Source organism: Amblyomma mixtum, chromosome 9 (genome assembly GCF_055824585.1).
Source record: "Amblyomma mixtum isolate Tamu chromosome 9, ASM5582458v1, whole genome shotgun sequence".
NCBI lineage: Eukaryota > Metazoa > Arthropoda > Arachnida > Ixodida > Ixodidae > Amblyomma > Amblyomma mixtum.
The window spans coordinates 107,223,028-107,241,928 of record NC_143020.1 but is presented as its reverse complement, the minus strand read 5'-3'; the positions used below and the strand labels follow the sequence as shown (position 1 = coordinate 107,241,928).

Here is an 18,901-nt window from a genome sequence, read left to right as displayed (position 1 = left end):
ACAGCGCGCCCAGACATGCCCGGGCATTTCACCAGCGGGGTTAGCAGCCTTTATTACTCAGTTCGGGGAACGGGCTTTGTTCCGCACTCGGCCCCTCCGACAAGGCGTCTGGTAGGCGCTCCTTGTCAAGCCAACTAAAAGCATGATCCCCTCGCTGGCGTCGCTGTGTCCCATGGTGCGATAAAGGCCTGAATGCGTGGCTCCTTGCCGCCCCGACGAGGTTGCTGGCCACCGCAGCCGTACGTGAATGGCATCGCCGGCGCCAAGGAAAGACAACGGGGCAGGGGGTACACGGTGAATGTACAAAGTAGGAGACTACTTGACGCATCACAGACGAAAAAGCTTTCCAGTTCTAGTAGTAGTAGTAGTGGCTTTATTTATTCATTTAATATGGAAGGTAAAAGATTTTTGCTACCCCGGCATCTGCTATCGCTTTTTTTTAGGGAGGGGGGGAGGGCGACTGCCCCTCCACCAGCCCTTGACGATAAATTCTTCAAAATCAGGAGTGTGCGATCATAACACACATTGAAAGAAGAACTTCTGCCCGGAAAGTGATGCCAGCAATTACAAACTTTGCGAGTAAATTCGCTTCATCTACGTCAGCAAATCGGCTGTTCAATGGACTAGTGCTAACTTCCTTCAATGAGGGGCAAACTTTCCGACGCCCACTTTCAATCTCTGTGGCGATGCAAGCAAAAAATACTGCAAATTTTGTGGAAACTCTTTTCTACGCGCAACTTTTTGCGTTGAACCTAAAAAGTAATTTAAAAAGTAACCTTCATTACTTTCGGCAAGTGATTTTAATTGTGAGCAATAATTTGTAATGTAATTTAATTACTTTAGCGAGATTTTTGGGAAGTAATTAGTGTTGTAATTAACTACTTTTCGAAGTAACATTGCCGTGTATGTTCTATTCCATTCCCAGTATCTTCAACTGATAGGGCTGCAGCGTTAAAAGTTTAGTGTGTATATAACTAATAAATTTGTGTTTTGTTTTCTCACACACACAAACACACACACACACAGACAACACACACGTTAGATACAGTGAGAGCGAGCATACCATGGTAAGGCTGCACTGACTGTTGGTTTTTCTTTATATGTATGCCGTATTTTCCCACCCGTGACCTGTGGGTTGGGTGCAGCTTTGCTTTCCTTTCCAACAGTGCAGCGACTATTCAGATTTACTTCTGTAGATCTAAACCATTTTCGGATGTTTATGGCTCCAGTTATTTGTACGTCTACTGTCGGCAATATTGCAGTGGCCTTCTGATTAAAATTTACATGTTTTAGTCACTTCGGCAGCGCAGTACGCACCGCATATTGCATCGAACAAGGTGCTCTAGGCGTTGGTTTACTGGTACCATTTCTTTTTTTCAGAGCCCTTGTGCGTAGGAGTTCCCACAGTGGACCTAGTGCTCTGTTTCACCAGTGGCGGTCCCAGCGATTGATTCTAGGAGGGGCGGACTGACTTCTATATACAAAAAAAAAATAATAAATAATAAAAAAGAATTTATGTACAAAGGCTTTTTTTTGGGGGGGGGGGGGGGGCGACTGCCCCCTCCGCCTCCCCCCCCCCCCCCCCCCCTTAGGACCGCCATTGTGTCTCACCGAGTGATTCTCAGTGTGGAATGACCAAGACAGAAGAGAGGGACAAAGGACAAGAGTTCTTCACACAAAGCCACCCGCGAACAGGTGTCCTAAGCGACCGGCAACACTCTTTTGCTTCGCTTTTTTATTTTTAAATAAACCACTACCACCACCACCACAAAGCAATAGATGCGGGAAGAAAGTTTATTCTATGCGGAAGCCATTCGAAACTTCTTTTTTTTTTTTCAAAATGTAAAGTCACTGAAATGCATTGCGCACATAAGACGACCCTGCAGCGCTCCTGCCTACAAGAGTGCCCGTAAATCTGCCCCTGCCTAGCTGCCGCGGTATTGTGCACTGGAACAATCGTGCAGGAGCTTCCGAACTCGGGGATTTTGAAAATGCGGCAAACACCGGGGGGCAAAACGGATTGGGGTTTCTTTTTCGAGGGGCGGAGGGGGGGGGTGGGGGGGGGCATTTGAAGCTGGGCAGTCGGGTAGTAGTAGTTGCACTGGCGTGTTAATGTAAGAAAAAAAATTAAACAAGTAAGGAAGCGATGTTGGCCACCGCGGCAATTGATATCTGATATTTTAAGCACCCGAGTGGTGGCCGGCTGAAATAAAGGGAGAATGGGGACGATAGCAAGGATACGTACAGAGAGGAGCGATAATGAGGGTAGGCACTGCAGAGCTTTACACATTATTTACTAGAATGCATTAAAAAAAAAAGACACTTGGAGGGAACACTTCAGCTCCGCCTAAGGATAAGGCGAAATAGCATCAGTGGGTTAATGTCCATATATGCGGCATTCTTTACTTAACTTTCCTCATAAGTTATGAGCCGTGTTTTACTTATAACTAGTAGTACTGCTACGCACGCCTACATTTGCTGTTCTTGTCCGTGGATCACAAAAATGGTCGAAAACCACAAGTATCTAAGTTAGTACGCGAAAGGCTGGCAACTCGTGAGCTTTTAGACAATGCCTCAAAGCTAAATATAAGAGCAGCTCTAAAAACTTAAAAAAAAAAATTACACGGTGCCATGGGTCATCTCAGTTCTGTTTTATGTGTATTTGACCTCCACACTTAAATTATCACATGTATTTCTCGCGTTGCTGACTTGCGTATTTCTTTTGTGAAGTAGACTTACTTTGAACAGAAGTGCTTCCACAAAGCTGTATGCAATTTTTACATGAACTATAATTTCAAATCAATATTCAATGTCCATAACCTCTGTCATTGCGGCCTTGTTCTGACATTGATTGACAGATTGAATGAACATTCCGAAATTTTTACCCGGTGTTTTCGAGTGTTAAGAAAGTTGGTAATAATTAGAAGAATAAGAAGAATGACAACCCACTGCTGCGGGTTTGGTGTAAATTTAATTTTCTTCAGGGGGCAAGCGGCAGGGCATTGAGGAAAAGGAATGTCGAAAAACATTGGAGGCAACAAAAAAAATCAAACCACTGAACACCAGACTAGTGAAATGGAGGCCGTGAAAAGAGCAGCATGTGTGAACAACACTACGAGAGCTTTCTACCTAAGCGCTGCACAAATAAAAACGTCTGAACTAAACATATGCCCAAAAAGAAAAATATAGACCCGATTAGTGACCGGGCACCCACTGCACGCGAATACTGCATCTGCGCCCCGCGAGGCGCTGAATGCGCTCGCGTAACGCGCACAGCAACGGGGTGCCACGGCCGGGAGTCTGCAGGCGGCTGAGGGCGGCACGGGAATCACACAGCAGAGCACACCTGGGTGGCGGCGGAGTAAGGGTGAGCACCAGGTCCAAGCCCAGGCGAAGACCCAGTAGCTAGGTGCGCGCGGCTATGTACATAGAGTTTACTTTTGTGATTGTGCGCAGTGGCCGCTCGCGCACACTTATTTTCGGACATGCTTGGACATTAGCGCGCGAGCGGCACGAACTTGATTACTTTTGTATTTTGTAAATAGTGTACAAAGCTCTCCCCTGTCCTTTCTTGCTGTCGCTCCCCTCTATACTTCTCCTTACTATCCTCTCCCTTTCCCTTTCATTTCGGCCGGCTGCAGCTCGGGTGCTTAAGATATTAGATAGCAATTGCCGCTGCCGGCAACACTCTTTTGCTTCACTTTTTTTATTTTTAAATAAACCACTACCACCACCACCCGATTAGTTCATACACTCCAATAACATAGTGCTCAATTTTCGTTGTCATAAAGAGCTACCTGTTTCGGAACTTCCTAAGAGCCCTCGGCCGTCGCAGCGACGCTGCTAAGCCAATAATGACCTCCGCTCCTTAGTGCATGTTTGCGGGGGACGCCCGGTCGGGGAGCTCGGAGGACTCTCCACGTAGACCGGAGGCGCACGGTGACCTCATCATCATCGTCGTCAGCCTGACTACGTCCACTGCAGGGCAAAGGCCTCTCCCATGTCTCTCCACATCAAGCTAAATTAATCACAAAGAGAACGCGGTTTTATGAAGCGGGGCCTTCTAGAGAGGATTTCTAGTGCATTTCACATGTTACCACTTGCCCCCCCGTGCTTTTCACCCCCCATCGTCCCTCCGTGGTCCGTCCTTCAGAACATATCGGCACGGCCAGCAGACAGCAACGGAATGTCTGTGCTTTCTGAGAAAAGTAAAAAATGAGCTTGGTTTGAGTTAAGGGGTCACTACCCTCCACTGTACAAAGCACTAGAAGCCTGTTCTCTAGCAGGCTCTTTTTTTTCTTCCCCCCCCCCCACCCCCCGGTGCTTTCTTCCCCTATTTGCTTTCGTGGCTACTCATGGCACAGGCATCCCTTCACTACCCTGCGAACACTATTCCCTTCTTCTACCGTGATTTTCGGCTACATTCCGCAGGGGCTCGTTTTCAGAAGAAAAAGAAAAGTTTCTTCGCTAAATTTTACGTAACTGGTGTATGGTCCCGATGCCCGCCTGTAGGAAGATGTTATTTGCGTTTCTTCTAAGAAGGCGGCAGCGTAGTATAAACGTACTTCTTTCAGAAGGCACTGCTACCGTGCTTCGATCGCAATGATTGTCGCTATGCTCCAGCCTTTGGGGACGAACAACCAAAAGTAAATGGGTTATAAAAGTAAGCCGCTTAGGAAAGGACAGGAGCAATAGATTTTTTTTTTTTTTTGAAGGCACCAGTCGCGCAGCCAGTGAATGCCAGTGAACAACCGTAAAAACAGTAAGCTGCGCGATGGTACTGGCTGCAGAGCGAAGCATGACCAAAAGAAGGTAAAAAAATGATGACGAGAATTACGTAAGCCATGTGATGCTAAATGGCCAAACTCGAAAACAAATAAACAGTCCGCAAAGCGCAAAGTTTTAACCTTCAAGCACGGATAGTTTGTGTGCTGTATTCCGGAAAATGCGGTAGCTTTGACCTCGTCCTCGGCCCCTTGCTTTCTGGGGACACAATGAGCTCGAATCTTTGTGCTCAGAGCCTCCAAGCTACACGATTGGCAACCGCGTCCTTGGCAGTGTCCGAATACCATGCCTTTTTTTTTCTCTTTATTTACGTCTCTACTTCTCCTCCAACGTCCCCAAGTCTCACTTGAAATACCTGCGTTATAATAGGTAGGGGGGGGGGGGGGAAGCCTTAATCCAATAACTAGCGTCCACCACTCCCCGTCCCCCCCGCCACGCTCTTCCCTCCGCAACCCGACTGCCCTTTCCACTTTTGCAGCACCTCTGGTATTCGAGTTACAGACACTGCAAACCCTGGGCAACTGAAAAAGAAAAAAAAAAAACTTTCACCCCATGTCTTCATTCCAGCTGACACTCACCCTCTCTCTCTACTATGTTTTGCTGTCGGCTGGACTGACATCTGCAAGCCTCCCCAATATCACCACGGTTGAAACGTCTCGAGAGATCCACCTGCATGTTTGACAACATGGGCCACAGTTCCTGGAAGTGGTAACCCTGCTAGGGGATCAGGGCTTTGGGCTTGCCAGAAGGCCTTTAGTTCTACTCGCTCTCGTCCCAGAAGTCCTACTCAGGCTGCGAGGAGGTTCCAGCGCTCTCCCATTTGCTAGGCACGCCCTCTGAAGGCTATTTAAGCGCGACGTCTAGGGCCCGTGGCCTTGGTGAAGGTTTCATCTGTTCCTCGGACAGGTCAACCCAAGGTGAGTGGACTGTTTTAATGAGTATTGTAGCACTTTCTCAGGAATATCCGACTTGAATGCAGGGTTACTCAGCTTATTCCTAACTTTGATTAATGCAGTCTTGCTAGCTTGACAGTCACCGGGTTGAATCAGCCAGATTCCATGGCATACACAAAGAAAGCCTTGGTGCTAGATTCTAGGTTTAATGTGTTCGAATGAGGAAGATTGAGAATTGTGGGTCGCAAAATTTCTACTGCACCCATGCTGGAAACATCAACACGCATCTATTGGCAGATTGAAAAGTGGAGAAGCAATTGCTTTATGTTATTCTAATTAGCCTACACATGCGTTAGTTAATGCTTATTCTCTTTTAACTTACCGGCCCCAAATTTTTAACATAATAAATGTGGCGACTAGAGCGCTGCTCTTGCCATATTCGGTTTTGCTTACGGGTGCAGTATTGAAGAGAACTAAGCAGTCGATAGGCGTAGCATTGCAGTTGCCTTGTAGTGAAAAGCCACGGCTAGTTGCTTCTTTATCTGAAGGGTGCGCGAAAAATTCTTGTAGTGCCCGTTCAAGTGCATGCCTGCCAGCGCGAGCGGCGATGCAGTGTACCATTCTTGGACTTCTACGGCATTTTTTTTTTTTTGGTGCAGCCATTTCCAGAAAATGTGCCCATCAACTAGATGCGTGTTAATTGTACTTATGCCTGTCGATTCATCTTAGCAAGAAAGGACTGAAGTGATTAGGCTTGCTGATTCTTCGCGTTGCTATTAATTTGCGATTCACTGCAAATAAACAACTTGCCTTGCCGCTTATTTATTGCTTCTTACTGTGCCTTTGCTGCAGTCGTTGTAGAGACTGGTTTTGTTTTATTAGTTGCCTGCATTACCGACACATGTTTCTTTTTTCAGTCACGCCTGCCATCATGAGGCACGCAATCTCAGGTAAGCCTACTTCTTACTGCATTCACGTCTTCGTGCATACGGGGCAGAAATGTGGGCGCTTGAGCAGGGCATGTGTTGCGAAGGCATAATAACCGCTGGTCCTTAAAGGTAACCAGTTAATTCCAAGAGAAGGCAAGCATAGCAGGGGGCGCCACAAAGTTAGGTGGGCGCGTGAGATTAATCAGGTTACGGGGATACGGTGGCCGCAGCTGGCAAAGGGCAGCGCCAATTGGAGAGATATTGGAGGGGCCTTTGATGCAGTGGGCGTAGTCAGGCTGATGTGAAGTACTGCGCTGCACTGCTCAAACTTAAAAGGACTAAAGCAATAAGAAAATGGTGCTCATCCTTGCAGATAAATCACTGATGGCCTCTTGCATGCTATGATCTTCTTTCCTGTTTTTGCTTGAGATTTCAGAGTTGTTTAGATATTTTAGATTTGTTCAGTTGTTTAGATGGCTCATTTCAAGTTATGACGTCTGTTCACGTTTGTTTTCGTTTTTCTCGAGCTGCATTCCTATTTGCTCAATATGCATACATAATTTTTGTATAATATGCATGCACTAGTGTTCTTAAATTTATTGTTTTGTGGATAATTTTTTGTACACATTCGGTGATTCACTGTACTGCCTGAAAAACCAACAAGCACGCTGTGCTTAGGTTGGACGGGAAAATTCCTGTACTACATGAAGATGAATAAATTTGATTTGATTTGACTGCACTTAAGCAGTGATGCTGCCAGTAGCACACGGGAAGCCTAGGCGCCATTAGCCACTTATGTTTTTAGAATAGTATTGCAGCGCTTTTAACTGCACAGCAATGCAGTCCGAGATTATCAATCTCTTTCTGGTGATTAGTTGCTTATTTAGCTTAGGACGGACAATTTTTTGTGAGGGAGGTTGAAAAGGCGGGTTCTCCCCAGTCTCATTTGCTTTCTGCTCCCTGTTTGCAGTCGCTGTGATACTGTCCGTCGTGTGCGCCTTCGTCGCCACTGGGCCTGTGGTAAGTGTCAACGGGCTTCCCGCGGCCATGAGGCTTCATAATCTGCCGAATTTGCATGAATACAATGCTGCTTCTAGCAGCCGGAGGCATGCTGTACGCACCGCGCATTCTATATCGCATCCTCAAGCGCCATATTATAAACAATAGCGGCTTAACAAGGCAACCCAGCTGAAAAAAGTTTTATGATGCAATAACCTCACAGAGGCTTCATAGTAGAATATCGTACGATTTCTATGATATTCTGAGATCTCTGTGATTATGATTTTGCAGAAATGCATGACATTTTATGATACTTTTCAATAATTTGTATAATTCTATGATATTGGTATTACAAAGAGTATGAGTTTATTGCATCATACAACTTTTTTCAGCTGGGAAACAAGCTTCGCATCCCGCATAGAACCTACGCCGAAAGCATTTATTTAGCACGGAGCATATGGGTCTACAAAAGGCCTGCTCAAGCTCACATTACCGGCCCGTTGGTAATGCAAGCTTTTAGTCCGCTGTGGATATAGCTTAGCAGAGCTGCGCAAGTTGCTTTGTTACTGATTGGTGCATTAATCGGAGGGTTCATGACTTTCTTCTTAGCCTGGTCAGCAGCAGGCGCCGGTTCAGGAGTCCCCCGAATCTGCATTCCTGGGCCTACCCTCTGGATCGGATGGCATCGTCAGCCCCATCGACATCACCTTCAGCTGCGCCCAACGTAACCTCGGCTACTATGCTGACGTGAACAACCACTGCAAGATCTTCCACGTGTGCAACCCCGTTCTGGTGGCTGAGGGCCAGGTACGATGTTATAGTTTGTACACGCACTTAATGATTTTGAAATTGTAGCCGGAGGCGGCAACGCCTGCGGTTTGTCTACTTCATCCCGCACGGACTTCACCAATGTTAGGTTGTCCCTACCGAGTTTCCATAACGCGAGTCCCACAATTCCGTATATTTCCATATGGATTATAGACTGTAGATTAATAATTGTAAACAAAAAGGTCTAAATTGCGTGGAAATAGCGCGGACGTCGATATAGCCACGAGAACGGTGTGACGTCACACATTTGTCGGATTGGAGAAATGTGTGATTAAGCGTCATTAACACTTAATATCCCCGGAAGATGTATAATTTCGGTGTCGATCTAGCCACGGGAACGGTGTGACGTCAGATCCACTGGAAGTCGTCACGGCATAGTGTCCTCGGCTTTCGCCTCTCAACACTTTAGTTGCCAAAGTGTCCTCGCAATTTTTTATGCAAAGTTTGTCAGCCGCGATCTGTTTCAGTAATATCGTCGCCTCCTTAAGGAAGTGCCACCACGGTGGCTGCTGTGTGTCCATGGAAGAGACCAACCGCAACTTCATTTACGAAACACCACTCAGACTCTGATGCGGCACTGAACATAGCTCTATTCATCGGTCTCGAGCTTTTGCCCGTAATGGGCTGCACTCGTGGCCTAAAGCACTGAACCATATTGTTTCTCTCCTTCCTCCCGCTAGGTGGCCATGATGCAGTACAGCTTCGTCTGCCCCAACAACACCGTGTTCGACCAGCAGACCCTCACCTGCACCCCTCCCCCGGGCTCCGTCCCATGCCACGAGGCCGAGAAGTTCTACTACCTGAACCAGGGCGTGCCCGTGCTCCATGAGCAGCAGCCGCAGCCCGCCTCCGTGCCCCAGCCGGAGCTCCCAAAGCACCAGGCCCCCCTGCCACACTTTCAGCCCCAGCAGCCACCGCAGCCCCAGCATCCCCTGCCCAAGCCCAAGCCCCAGCCCAAGGTAAGGGGAGTCATAGTCGCCATAGGAACCTCCTGGAATCTGCAGTGTCGGTCTTCGCGACTTTCAAAAGGTTTTACTGCTAGCGTCAGAGCGACTGCCGACACTCATTCTACGTTTATTACATAAGGTGCAACGCTCATTGCGCTGCCTACTTCCGCTACCAAAAAATAGTGCGTTACCTTGTGCTGAGCGACAGGCAGTAAATATTTCGCCTGCATTACAAATGTGTTACATGTCCTCGGTTTGTGTAAATGCGCTCGTACTGCTGACGACACGCTGTGGCTTTATCGTGCCATAGACCACTTGGTCACGGGACAAGCGCATAGTAACACTCCTCCATTTATTTTGTCATACGGACTACTTCCGACGGTACTTTGCTGCTTATTCCTTGCGAATAAACTGTTTGCTGTTAATTAGACGCTCCCAGGCACACCCTATTTGCCGGCACGTTCGTTTCGCTTTGTTCTCTGCAACCAAACTTGTTTTTTCTTTCTTATGTTACAGCCTGAGCCGGCTCCCCTGGCCCCCGTGGATGATGCAGAGGTCGAGGTTGAAAGGCCTTCCTCTTACTACGGGAAGAGTGGCTAGACGCCACGCATCCGCAGAAGAGGGGCCCTCCCATGGGAGGCGCTGAATGGGTACTGCTGTGATAAAAAAAAAAACTTGATAAAAAACGTGAAAAAAAAAATAAAGGACACAGGTGCGCAATAAAAGACAGACAAGTAGACAGGGACGAGCGCTTAGCTCTCCCCCTGTCTACTTTTATGTCCGTGTCTTTTGTTGCGCCCTTGCGTCCTGAAAAGTTATGAACCAGACTTCTGAAAAAAAAAAACCTATTGGAAGATTAATTAGGAATGAAAAAAAGTGCAAAATTCAAAATAAAATGATCGGGCAAAATCTCTGTTCATTGTTCATTGGTGCCACACATACCGCTGATTCCATGACACTAGAACCTCCTCAGTCCCCGCCCTGGTTTCATTGTTTCCTGTGGAAGTGCGGTAGGCGTGCGCTGTAAGCGCGATGGTAGCCGCGGTCTCAAAATTCTAAACACTGTCGTTGATATTACTACACCCCTCTCGATATTATATTGGCTAACCAGCCTACTAGACAGCACGTCTTAACTGTACTACACCGCTATGAAAAATAGAGCCGAAGACTTTACCAAGATTTGAGATTATGATTTTGTTTATGCTGACTATGCTATATGAGGTTTTATTACGATATCCTGAAGAAGGGTTAAAGGTGCACTGAAGAGGAATCTGAACTTGTCTTTTTGCCGCGGAAACTCTACACGTTCCGAGCTTTCTTAGAAGCTTCGATTTATTGCCCTGTGTGGCCGATTTTCCTAATTAAATCGAATTAACGTCCGGCTCCCGCCTTTTTTTTTTTAATTCTGCCTCGTACGATTGGCGGAGTCGACCAACGCGTGGAGTGCCTTTCACCCAGTCCCGTGGTGGCTTGCCGCTCTGCCATCGGCGGAGTAAGGGCTCATTCACACTTGCGAGTCGCAAAGGGCGTGCGACTCGCAGTCGCTTGCGACCAAGTAGCAGCTCGACAACACCGTTGTTCACACTTGCAAGCGCGACCAGCGGGTCGCCTTCTCGTTAGATTCTCGTTTGAAGCGAAAACTCAGGAATGACGTTGTTCGCGCGCTTTCGAGAGTTTCGTCTGTTTTGACCGCGCCTCCTGTACTCGCGCTCGATAGTCTACACTGCTATACGCAATGTAATACAACTACCCGAGCGAAGATTAGGTTGTCGTGACGGTTTTGATGTGCACCGAGGTCGTACAAGCGTCACGAAGACAGAGGCGCGCTTCTCTGTAGGGCCGGCCTACCAACTTGCAGTATGTCGGCCGCCGCGGCGTCACAAAAATGCGCAAAGATTGCTTGTTCGCGTTCATACCAAGCCCTTGGGTACAGGAATGTAAAAAATGAATCATTTTTGAAGATCGCTGGCCAGTACCGAGTTGCTGGTAGAAGGGATAACAGCGACAAAAGCAAATTTCTTCCCAGAGCCGCTTTGCTGCTGCTGCTCCATGCGGCTCGACTGTTGTCTGCTAGCTCCGCTGCTGAAGGCGTCGCAGAAGTCGAGCATGTCTTGATATTATTATGATACAAGGTGCGCAATAAAGTGGTGACGAAAGCAGCATCTTAATTACTAGCGCTGGCCAGGATCCGAAGCGCCCTCAGTTGCGACATCGATATGAAACCGGCTAGGCTTAGCGACGACTACGGCAGCCCGCTGGGAGCAGCGCAGGTCGTCGCCCGGCGCGCCCGCGAGCGGTGTCGTTGCCGGAAGCTTGGCTCGCTCGCTGATTGGTTCAGAGGTTTGCGACTCGCAGTCGCGAGGCTGAAAAATCGAGCACCGAGCGACTGGCCCGCGACTGTCGCTTTTCGACCAGGGCGACCGTTTGCGACTGTCGCTTTTCGACCAAAACAGTCGCGCGACCTCTGCGACTCGCAAGTGTGAACGGGCCTTAATACGTAGTAGTCCGTAGTAGGAAATAGTCCGCGCCGACTTTTATTTCTGCGGGCTTATTTTGCGGGTATATTATCTGCGAATGAAACTATTCATGGAAACCTAAAAAAGAAAATAAAGCGAAAGCAAAGCCTCCACGGAGCTGGCTGAAAGGCACTTCACGCTTTGGTCGACTCCGCCCACCGTACGAGAGAGAATTCAAAAAATAAAGGCGGGAGCCGGACGTTAATTCGATTTAATTAGGGAAATCGGCCACACAGGGCAATAAGTCGCAGTTTCTAAGAATGCTAGGAACGTGTAGATCGAGTTCCCGCGGCAAGCACCTTTCAGAAATGCTTTGTACAGTTCGAACGAAAGTGCCATACGCGGACCAAAAACACTAACTCACGTCTTCTTGAGTGTCATGAAACAAAAATTTTGGAAAATATACTTCTTCTAACTGGGAACTGGGATGTATAGAGCCACCTCCGGGTGATCTAGTTACAGCTCCTTCTCTCGAGCGGTGGGAGACCGTGCTGGCTAGCTCTAACCCCAGAGCGCAAGTTTTGGCGGTGGAGTGGGCTGACAAAGTCGTCGAGGGCTGCGTACTCTCGACCACTTAACGCGACCTCTTGCCAAGCTCTTTCCGGCGAATAAAATATTTTACAATCAATTTTCTATGGGTGTAGCAAACAGATGGTGGGAGCGAGGAATCATTTTATGCCTCATTTTGTGCAGCGAAGAGGAAGAGGAGTTGGCGATGATAACCACCATTTTAGCGTTCCTATAGTGTTCCTATATATTCTCCCGCAGAGAGCAGAGTTGCGCGACTGTTCTCACGTGATCACGTGATCCCAGAAGAGGGCAAATACGGGCTGGTTGGTACATGTTTTACGAATTGGAAAAACAGCGCAATCAAAGACGAGACACAAGAGAAGGACAAAACAGGCTGCTGTTTTGTCCTTCTCTTGTGTCTCGTCTTTGATTGCGCTGTTTTTCCAATTCGTAAAACGTGATCCCGCTGACGTCAATTGTTCCAATTCATGTCGGTTCATATCAAACGTATGAGCCGGAGGGGAGGCAGCTGCTCCCACCCTGAGCGCACTCTACATTGCTGTCCTACTGAGGGAGTATTGTATAGCCACCATCGAGAGGAGGAGGAGTGCCTCCATATTGCCTTCTCGTGTGGTTCCTTCTACACAAGAAGGCGGCTTCCCCGCAAAGCTTGGAACATGAAGGCGGACCATCGCCCAACTATGCTCCCTGCGGGAGCATATACAAGAACACTAACTTCCAGGGAAACCGCGCATTGTTGCTTTTGAGGGAAGACCAAGACTTGAGATTATGATTTTGTTTATGCTGACTATGTTATATAAGGTTTTATTACGATATCCTGCAGAAAGGTTAAGAAATGCTTTGTACAGTTCGAACGAAAGTGCCATAAGCGGACCAAAAACACTAACTCGCGTCTTCCTGAGTGTCATGAAAAGAAAATTTTGGAAAATATACTTCTTCTAACTGGGAACTGGGATGGATGAATATATGTTCAAAATATGTATTAGTGAACATTAAGTACCGTCTTTGTCAAAAGTAACCAGGCTGCATGGTTTGCTTCTAGCTGGCATAGTGAAGCCCTTGTGGCTGTCCTAAAGATCAAAAGGTGTGTGAAGGTAAGAAGACCTCAGTACTTACCTTTAACGACTATTTCAGCTTGAGGGAAGCTGTAAGGGCTCCATTGTACAAGCTAGAAGCAAACCATGCAGCCTGGTTACTTTTGACAAAGTCTGTACATCTTTGTGATTCCAGTACACGTGTATTTCTTGATTACGTATTATTTTGCACTAGACGAGCCTAGAAGCTATATTTTTAACCCTACAATTGGATTCACTAAGTGTATTTTCTCGTTTGTATTCTATAGTGTTTACTTTTGTTCCTCTTTGTTGTATCTTTATTCTGTTTATTTCCATCACCCGATATGTCGAAGCCACTGCTATTTAAGGTTTTTCCGGGCCCAGTCAAGCTGCAAAAGCAGCTTTTTGCCTGGAAATCCTTCCCGTTGTTCTGGAGAAAATAAATTCAATTCAATTCAATCATTACAGCAGCAGTCTTGCTCGGCCATCGAAAGGGCTTCCTCTCGAAAGGTAGCACGATTGATGGAGCGTTTCTATCGCTCATCGCGCAGCCGGTTCAGGCTTCCAAGCGTCGATCTTAGGTCGTAAATCGCACAAGGCTCAGACATGCAAAGAACGAGAGTGCTGTATGGTTTACGCAAGAGGGAAGGCAGACTTGGCTTCCTAACGCAAATCGCGAAGAAAAAAGCTGTTTAATTCAAGAAGCGATCAACAGTAGTGGAAGTTACGTTAACAAATACGCAGATTTGGCGCTAAACAGCGTTTACTAAGAATCCTCAGTCCGGGAACCAAAGCTATCTCCCCATAGCCTCGCTCAGATGTTTGTACCTCACCGGAGAAATTGTAGGCACCATCAAGGAAGACGATGGAGGCTACGATTTCTTCCCACTTGAAACTTACCTGATGCGGGAGCGCTGGCGATCATGAAGGCCAGCGTCCCAGGCTGAGGCCTCCATTGCACTCTGGAGGCTGAAGCCTGCCTCTAGCCCCAAATGCGGGATAGATGGAGCATCGAATTTTTGGTAGTGGGGGTACGAACGGCGTCCGCGCCACCCCCTCGTGTCTAACAAAGAAAAAGGCCCAGCAGTGCCAACGTTATTACGGGAGGATAGAGATTCGTGAGTTTACGTGTCCACTTGCAGAACTAATACCCCTGTCAAGGCTACAAGGTGCTAAGCGGGAGAGCAGAGTACGCTCTTTGGAAAAAAAGACAAAGAAAATGAGCAAAATGTTTAGAGTGTCCACCGAAAAAGAAAAAAGCATTTTTAAAAATTTATTGTTCGAGGTGAGAGCGCAACTAAAACGACCTTAAACAGTTTTCAACAATAAAAAAATTTAAATGGAAGAAAGAGTCAGGACGAGCCAAGGCTATCCAGAATTTTGACAGCATACAAGATGGCGGCGCGCTGCAGAGTTGCTTCTGATACTTCTGATCTTGTTCACTTGTTATCTTGCTTCGTGGGTAGGTCTAACGAAGAAATATTTTTTTAAAAAACAGTGTTACAGCAAGTAAAATAGAAATCTGCGCACTTTTTTATGCACTACGCATTCGTGCCTTCGAAGTCGCTGCTGGCGAGGCTACGCACTCAGCCTTCAAAGTGTGTCCTGTGAACGCACTCCGATATGAGTGCGCACTTTTGCGAGTGCACTTATGTTACGCCGTTTAGTTGCGCTAGAGCGCACTTTTAGCACGTGACACTCTACGTATGTGCACTTTATTTTGTGCGCTTGACAGGGGTATCAGTTGAGTTCGGCGTATCCGGAGTAGAGGGTCCGAAGTTTCCATTCCGTCTTTTCCTGTGTGTAATGGTCAGTGTGTTTTCAATGAGGACTGGTCGCCATTGGGAATTCTCTACAGCCATGCAAGAAATTTATAACTGAGTGTCCTACGGTAACTATGTCACGGCAAAGTTAGAGTAGAGGTTGCATGAAGCATACAGAATGGGGCAATATAAAACAGCTCCTTTTACATTTGCTGTCGTTTCGGCTGTTCAAAAAGCCTTGGGGGGGGGGGGGGGGGGGGGGGCGCCGGTCATATAATTTCCCAAACGGCTACGAAAACTGTCATCACAGTGGATGTGACAACTATAAGTTTCGGTGTACCTTGATATTGCGTCCGTGTCGCCGCCTGCAGACACCTTCGGGGAAACATGTAACCTCTGCAGCTATAGATGATCTGAAGAGATCTCTTTTGGTGTGCATACATACGCGTAAGAGTCTGCAAGCAGAGCCACCAAAGAAAAGCACAAAACTCGGAATAAAGGCACCAACAGCTTGCTAACAAATAATATGGTTTCAAGTGTACCAGTGAAATTTTGTATCCCTAACGTAGTCTCAATCTAGCCGAAACATGACACCCACCTGTCGGCTGCTGAAACCAAAGTATACAATATTTAAAACATTAATTACAAACATTTTGCTGAACACAGACGAATTCCGCGCTGATCGATGTTTACTAACGTCATCGCACCATTGAAAAGAAAGAAAGAACCGCAACAATCCGCATCTTTAAGTGTGATATTTCTAACGCACATTCTCACGTTCCCTGTCTTTCTCTTTGACTACCACACACTGCTCAGCTTCTTGAGAACTTCTGGCCTGCATGATAGGCTGTGACTTTAACGAACGCTGACTTTTCATAGTGACTTCAATTTTCTTCTACTGTCTTTTGTCTTTCATTTTTTTTATCACGTCTCCCCTTTACCCTCTGTAACGCAGCAAACCGATTATTCTTCCTATTAACCTCCCTGCCTTTCCTCTTATTCCTCCTCCTCCTCCTTTACTACCGATCACGTGGCAGGAAATGGTTGCTATTTAAATTCACGCCGAAGAGATGGCGCCCCAGTATGTTTGCAACAAAGAACGCCTGATTTGCTGGTGGTGGTTTATAAGCACTGGTTCGTGTATCTGGTTAAATAACTTGTTCGCATCTTGCCAGACGTTTGTTTGATTTTTGGTTTCCATTCGTTAACGTGCCGTATGGCATACATAAGGGCTTCTGACTGTAGCCACGTTTGGCGACCAGACGGTTAGTTTCATATTCAGTAGTCGAATAGGCGAAACACCCACTCCTGACGAAACTTTCTTGCGGTTTCGGCTTCCCCACAGGAGCTAAAACGTCAAGAGGCTTTGAGTTATTGCGCTCTTGAAAAGAGTGCATGTTCCTTCATACAATGTCAGCGACTCAAAACCCGGAGCGATTCAAATGCTGAAGAAAGAAGTTAGAGCGAACGGATGAATGAATTAATGAATTCCGGAAGATGGTGGAGTGGAGAAAGAAAGAGAATTTCGGAGTTAGTTAGAGATATTGTTTACTTATTTTTGTATGAAGCGCAATGCAACGCAGGGGCGTAGCCCAGGGGGAGGGTTCCGGTGTCAGAATAACCCCGAAATTTTCTGAGCACTGCATCTTCCCTCTACACCCCTCCTTTCGGTCTTTTTTGAGCCCAAGCTATTTACACACCACATCGATGTAGTAAAATGTAATAACGAAAATAAGAAGAGTGTCGGTTTATTCTCGAAAAGATTGATGTACGTTGTCGCGACTCTACACTAGAAAGTGGAAGTAATGGCAGAAAAGGGTCCCTCTTCTTCGCCATCGCACGACGTATGGTAGTACTCCTTTTAATTGTAGGCACAGTTCACCAGATTAAACATCACTTTTCAAGTCAGCCTACTTTTTTATCCTTTGCATTATCCTCAAAAGATCATAAAAACTATCTCGAAAATAACAAAGTGCTGTTTTTTTTTTAAAAGCGCCTCTGCGGCCGGGCGTAGGTTCACATGCATGGGTTAGAAGTTTCGACAAATGCCATTCGTTAGCAGTTGCTGACTTTGTTGTGGAGCAGACGCCTTTTGTTCGTTTCGTCTTTTTTCTCGTATTATTCTTTCATTACCCACGGTTTCATAGAAATGTATAACGTTACCTTCCCTCTCTGCTTTTTATTTCGCTGTATAATTAGATTACCATATGCATACTTTACTCGCTACCACCTTCCCTTATGTAATGCCCAACCCAGGGCCCTTAAAAGACAATAAATGATGATGATGATGATGATGTTTTGCATAGTATGTGCAAAAATTATAAATAGCCGCGATATTTCGTACGATTTTTGTTTTGAAATAAAATAAATGTTCTTTACGAATCAAGTACTCGGAGCCCTGCGTGCAAAAATTGTAAATAGCCGCGATATTTCGTAGGATTTTTGTTTTGAAATAAAATAAATGTTCTTTACGAATCAAGTACTCGGAGCCCTGCGTGCAAAAATTATAAATAGCCGCGATATTTCGCACGATTTTTGTTTTGAAATAAAATAAATGTTCTTTACGAATCAAGTACTCGGAGCCCTGCGTGCAAAAATTGTAAATAGCCGCGATATTTCGTAGGATTTTTGTTTTGAAATAAAATAAATGTTCTTTATGAATCAAGTCCTCGGAGCCCTGCGTGCACTCATATTTATGTGTAGATATTACAGCGAACGAAAAAACTAACCCTTCAGCTTTAATAAATCAGAAAAAAAAATATTATGGTGTTGCATGGGAGTAGGCTCTCGTTGAATTTCTTTTCACCGGCGGCGTATAGCACCCCCCGAAAAATATTTGTGGGTACGCCATGGAAGAAGAAGAAGAGGAACACCTTGAAGCGGCAGCCATGTACTGGAGCCCGGAGCCGAGAAACAAAGGCCCCGGTCAGAGTGGTACCCAGGGCCGGGCGCCACCGCGCTTCGTTGTCCGCCCCAGCACGCCGACGTCCATGCGTTCGCCGCTCCAGAGCCCCCCGGTGGAACCGCAACTTCCTCCCGTGCTGTTCGCCCTTCCGCCGAAGCCTGAGACGCCGGCCGAGGAGAAGTCGCCCAAGAGGCGCAGGAAAAAGAAGAAACACAGGAAGAAAAAGTCCAGTGAAGACGACTTGCCCGACTTTTTAGACAAGGCTGCAAAGGTGAGTGCTTTGCTACCAGTGCGGGTTCCTAGCCCACTAAAGTACCGCCCATCTCAAAGGGAAACTGCATAGGTTTTAGAAATCAACGAGCTTAAGAGGGCCGAATGTGTGAAACATGCACGTAAAGCATGCGAAGTCTTTTTGGGCTAGCACTTGAAATAGTGAAGTAGTTGCGGATTAAAATCAGGACGCCCCTCAAGCTTCTCCGCAGCGCACAACGCCAAGTGGAGGGCGCATGATGACGTCAACGAAGGCATCGGTACATTTCCTACGCACAAATGCCTGCTTTGAGGGGGAAAAACCAACGACATCGAAGGCGAACCCTGCTGAGAGTTGTTTGACGGCGTCTAACGAGTCAGGGCAGGGTGTGGCTTTGAAATCATACCTTCGAGACGTCACGCTGAATTTCTCTGCACTCCTCTGGTGCAATGAGGAGGAGCGCAAATTTCAATCGTCGATTACGTCACTATTTTAAATGC

The 18,901-nt window shown here is 46.7% G+C and overlaps 1 protein-coding gene, 1 non-coding gene and 1 pseudogene across 4 annotated transcripts in view; 2 read left to right on the top strand and 1 right to left on the bottom strand.

Moving 5' to 3' along the window:
* Window positions 1-18,901, bottom strand: part of LOC149330582 (lysosomal acid lipase/cholesteryl ester hydrolase-like) — a 181,500-nt gene that overhangs the window by 32,971 nt on the left and 129,628 nt on the right. The gene's annotated exons all lie outside the window — the stretch shown is intronic.
* On the top strand, window positions 14,376-14,542 carry LOC149330588 (U1 spliceosomal RNA). Its single transcript, XR_016285882.1, has one exon. It is a non-coding gene; the product is annotated as a U1 spliceosomal RNA (small nuclear RNA).
* LOC149330587 (gastric triacylglycerol lipase-like) overlaps window positions 18,096-18,901 on the top strand; it is a 48,424-nt pseudogene continuing 47,618 nt past the window's right edge.